Below are 5,671 nucleotides of genomic sequence, written 5' to 3'. Positions count from 1 at the left end.
ATCCACCTCTCCCCTCACCCTCTCATTCGTTCTGGAGAGGAGACCGACGCGGTCGCCGCCGTTCTCCGTCGTTCACGCGGCCACCGAGCCCCGTTCCCCTCCCCGACGTGTCCACGAGCTCCGCCGCGTCGAGCCCGTCCTCCCCGACCACCTGCTCGAGCCGGGACCCCCTACATCACCCCCCAACGCCGTCGCCTTCTTCCTCGGGTCGCCGCCGTCTCCTTCGACTCCAGCGACTACCGCTGCTACTAAGCCACCCACGGGCCTTTCTTGCGCCGCGCGGTGAGCCCCTCATCCTCTCCCCTCGCTCTCCTGGCCTCTTGAGCTCTTGTAGCCGCCGCTCTGCTTGCGCCCGAACGCGTCGCCGCGGAGCTCGCCGCCGGCAAGGCTCCGGTGACCTTTTGGTCACGGGCGCAAGCCCGTTGCCTCCCCACAGCGCGTAGATGCTCCCCAGCCCCTCCGCTTGCTCGATAGCACGCCGTAGCCCCGTTTCCGTCGGGCACCCGTGCATGCCGCCGCCTCCGCCGCTCGCCGGCGCCGATTCCGGCCAAGTCCGGCGAAGCTACGGCCACCACTGGATGCGGCGCTGCGAGCTCCTTCGAATGAGCCTAGCCCCGCTCCTCCCCGAGCCCCGTAGCGCGATTCCGGCAAACTTCGGCGAGGGGCCGCCTCTGTTTTGGTCGGCGGAGTCGCTCCGGCGCCGGCCGCCGACGTGGCTGGCCTGGGGCCACCCCAGAGCCACTGCCAGTGGGCCCCGTGGGTCCCAGTTGACTGGGTTGACCCAGTCAACTGCTGACTGGGCAGGCCCCAGCCACTGACGTGCGGGCCCCACCACTTAATCCGATAATTAAAACGTTTTTATAATTAAAACTAATTAGTTTAGGTAATTAGACTATGACAGGTGGGGTCCAGTAGTTAATTAATCTAATTTTAGTTAATTTAATCTTCTGATTAGTCCACTGTCTATGACAGGTAGGACCCACCTGTCTGGTTTGACTGGTCAGCCAACCTGTTGACCTGCTGACGTCAGCATTACCTCATGCTGACGTCATAATTCATTTTTGATAAATTCAAATAATTCCAGAAATTCAAATAATCTTCGAAAATTCATATCTTTTAAACCATAACTCGGATGAAAATGTTTTCTACATGAAAGTTGCTCAAAACGACGAGACGAAGCCAAATACGCAGTCCGTTCGTCCACCACACCTCCCTAACCTATCGAACTAGCAACTTTCCCCCTCCGGTCCGTCTGTCCGAAAACCAAACATCGGGAATACTTCCCGGATGTTCCCCCCCTTCGCCGGAACCACCTACTGTCGCGTTAGGACACACCTAGCACCGCTCATTGTCATGTCACGCATCGTCTTGTTTATGTTTGCATTGTATTTACTGTTTCTCTCCCCCCCCCTCTTCTCTCCGGTAGACTACGAGACTGACGCTGCTGCTGCCCAGTTCGACTACGGAGTCGACGACCCCTCCTACTTGCCAGAGCAACCAGGCAAGCCCCCCCCTTGATCACCAGATATCGCCTATTCTTCTCTATACTGCTTGCATTAGAGTAGTGTAGCCTGTTACTGCTTTTCGATATCCTATCCTGATGCATAGCCTATCCTTGCTACTACTGTTGATACCTTTACCTGCAATCCTACATGCTTAGTATAGGATGCTAGATTTCCATCAGTGGCCCTACATTCTTGTCCGTCTGCTGTGCTATACTATCGGGCCGTGATCACCTGGGCGGTGATCCTGGGTATATACTTATGTACTATATACATGACACATGTGATGACTAAAGTCAGGTCGGCTCGTAGGAGTACCCGCGAGTGGGTCTTTGTGGCGGAGCGACAGGGCAGGTTGAGACCGCCTAGGTGAGAGGTGGGCCTGGCCCTGGTCGGCGTCCGCGGTTACTTAACACGCTTAACGAGATCTTGGTATTTGATCTGAGTCTGGCCATTTGGTCTATACGCACTAACCATCTACGTGGGAGTAGTTATGGGTATCCCGACGTCGTGGTATCAGCCGAAGCTCTTTTGACGTCAGCAACTGAGTGGCGCGCGCCGCATTGGACCGTAAGCTCGCGCTTGTATTAAGGGGGCTAGGTCTGCTTCCGGCCGCGTACGCAACGTGCAGGTGTGCATAGGGCGATGGGCCCAGACCCCTGCGCGCATAGGTTTAGACCGGCGTGCTGACCTCTCTGTTGAGCCTAGGTGGGGCTGCGACGTGTTGATCTTACGAGGCCGGACATGACCCAGAAAAGTGTGTCCGGCCAAATGGGATCGAGCGTGTTGGGTTATGTGGTGCACCCCTGCAAGGAAGTTTATCTATTCGAATAGCCGTGTCCCTCGGTAAAAGGACGACCCGGAGTTGTACCTTGACCTTATGACAACTAGAACTGGATACTGAATAAAATACACCCTTCCAAGTGCCAGATACAACCCGGTGATCGCTCTCTAACAGGGCGACGAGGAGGGGATCGCCGGGTAGGATTATGCTATGCGATGCTACTTGGAGGACTTCAATCTACTCTCTTCTACCTGCTGCAAGATGGAGATGACCAGAAGCGTAGTCTTCGACAGGACTAGCTATCCCCCTTTTATTCTGGCATTCTGCAGTTCAGTCCATTGATATTCCCCTTTACACATATACCCATGCATATGTAGTATAGCTCCTTTCTTGCGAGTACTTTGGATGAGTACTCACGGTTGCTTCTCTCCCTCTTTTCCCCCTTTTCTTTCTATCTGGTTGTCACAACCAGATGTTGGAGTCCAAGAGCCAGAAGCCACCGTCGACGACGACACCTACGACGCTGGAGGTGCCTACTACTACGTGCAGGCCGCTGACGACGACCAGGAGTAGTTAGGAGGATCCCAGGCAGGAGGCCTGCGCCTCGTTCGATCTGTATCCCAGTTTGTGCTAGCCTTCTTAAGGCAAACTTGTTTAACTTATGTCTGTACTCAGATATTGTTGCTTCCGCTGACTCGTCTATGATCGAGCACTTGTATTCGAGCCCTCGAGGCCCCTGGCTTGTATTATGATGCTTGTATGACTTATTTATGTTTTAGAGTTGTGTTGTGATATCTTCCCGTGAGTCCCTGATCTTGATCGTACACATTTGCGTGCATGATTAGTGTACGGTCAAATCGGGGGCGTCACATCCTCCGCCGAGTGATCAGCGCACTCAGCCTCCTTCTCCGGCGCGTGGCGGCACTCCGCCTCCTCCTCCGGCGAGTGATCAGGGCACTCATCAGCCTCCTTCTCCGGCGCGTGGCGGCACTCCGCCTCCTTCTCCGCCCGCGCCGGCGTGCTAGAGCAGCCAGCCTCCTCCTTCTCCGCCTCGTCAGCAAGGGCGAAAGAGACCCGCCGCCGCTCCGGCTGCTCCGGCGCGTCGTAGTCCTTCTCCTCCGCCTCGTAAGCAAGGAAAGAAGACAGCCACAGCTGCTCCGTCTGCTCTGCCGGCGTCTAGCAGTACAGCTGCCAGAGGCGGGAGGCAATACAGATTCGTTCCTTCTCTGAAGACTCCAGAGAAGTTACCATACGAGAGGACCGAGGAGGAGAACGCGAAGATCGTGCGAGCCAAAGTGAAGAACTTCTTTGAAGGGGTGAAAGCAAAGAAACATCCACCTCCGGAGGAGAAGGTAGATCCGGTGAAAGCGAAGCGCACTCTGGATGCCCTGACAAAACCACCAAAGTCTCCGCCGAAAGGCAACTACGAGCGCATTATTGCAAAGACATTTGTCGAAGCGGAGCGGTCGGGAAGTACTGTGAGTGATCAAAGGTTAAAAGAACGACGAGCTGGGAAAAAAATGCCCAGCTCGGTGAACAAGCGAACCAATCGTGCCCCCCGCTCAAGGTGTCTAAAGACATCGTCGCTAATGATCCGAGGATGGTGGCGGTTATAGCAATCTTGGAGATTACCTGCCCGACGATGTACATTATGAAATCATGGAGGTGGACGAACACAAATACCATTACGGGAAGCCTCTCATCAAAGATGAAAGATCTCTAACAACGATGATGCGAAGAATACATGATTGGTACATGAAAACCTGCAGAGAGTCTGATGGGATGAATACTTTGAGGCTGAGAGTTAAACCGGAGCATGACCTCGTTAGAATTGAACTGCTGAATGTTCCATTTGAGGAGTTCTTCCAGTTTTTAATCAAAAGGCCCACGCTAAATCAACGATCACTTGCTACTGTCTGTAAGTAGTACTACTTCTGTCATTAAGTCTCTCTATATACGTCAGCTCTTTCATTGCATGTATTTATAATTATCCCCGCTATATTATGCAGATTGAAGATCGCCGAATTGAACAAAAGACAAATCGGTGATATTGGATTCATTAACACAAATCTCATAGATGCATATACGGTTGAAAAACATCCCAAAGAAGCCGAGGCCAACTTGCTACGATCGTTGGTATTAAATCAAAACAAAGATATAATACTCTTTCCTTACAACTTCAAGTGAGTGTTACTGTCATGTGCATATTCGGTTTCCCTTATTAGTCCAGGTTATGGTAATGTAATTGATGACTTATGCATGCATGCGCAGCTTCCACTATATTCTCCTAGAGATTAAGCTTGAGCAGGGAGTAGTAACCGTGTTAGACTCGAGACGAAAAGATCCCCAGGACTATGCGGACATGACTCAAATGCTCGAGAAGTAAGTTAAATCGATCATTACCCACCATATCAGCAACTTTGTTCATTTCCTGATATCAAGTAATTGTTTTCTTTGTCTGGCAGGGTTTGGAGAAAATTCACCACAAAAGCTCCGGGACTCTGCCGAAGAAGCTGCAATTTAGACACCCGAAAGTAAGTACTATAGTAGCATGTTCCGCACATCTCCTAGTGATTCAAGCGCTAGTTTCATCAATACCATTTAGCATGCTTGCTTATCAGTTAGATTGACCTCTATTTCTTGTAAAGTGGTTATGGTAGGAACAAGGGAATGATTTCTGTGGATACTACGTTTGCGAGTCTATCTGCCACACGACCTGTGAGCGGGGCTACTCTGACGAACAATATGTAGTGCGTATGCAATAATATTCACAATTTTATTTTATTACCATCATTTGTGTCGAGTTTTATTTATTCATATATATATGTATTGACCCCCTTCTTCAAATTAGATGTTTCGGATGCGGGATGAACTCCTAGCAGAAGATCGTATGCGAGCAATTCAAGAGGAATTGGCGGCATTCTTCCTTGACCACGTGATCGCTGAAAACGGAGAATACTATGTGGACCCTGTGTTCTTACAATTTAATTAGGAGATTATATTGTAAGAGATAATTATTGTATATATGTAGCCGATAGTGTCAGATAGATATACGAGAACTTGTTGTTCGACCAATCTCTCGGAGAAGGAGAGGTGGTCGATATCACTTCTCTCTGTATGCATATGTTCATGACGATCTTCTGTTTCCTTCATTTGCTTACTAGCTAGCGTGTCTAGTCCTCTCCATACGTATATAGTACGTAGCGTCGACCAAGCACGGAGATAAGAGAGGACACTTCTCTCTATTAATTAGCTAGCTAACACAATATATGAAACACCTAAATTAACCCCCCAAAACCCCCCAACCCCCCCCCCCTTTCAAAAAAAACAAAAACCCCAGCCCCTGAAATGCTGACGCGTGGATGCCTATTGGTCCTGGTTGGTG

This window comes from Triticum aestivum, chromosome 6D (assembly GCF_018294505.1).
Source record: "Triticum aestivum cultivar Chinese Spring chromosome 6D, IWGSC CS RefSeq v2.1, whole genome shotgun sequence".
Taxonomy (NCBI): domain Eukaryota; kingdom Viridiplantae; phylum Streptophyta; class Magnoliopsida; order Poales; family Poaceae; genus Triticum; species Triticum aestivum.
This window is presented reverse-complemented; position numbering follows the sequence as displayed.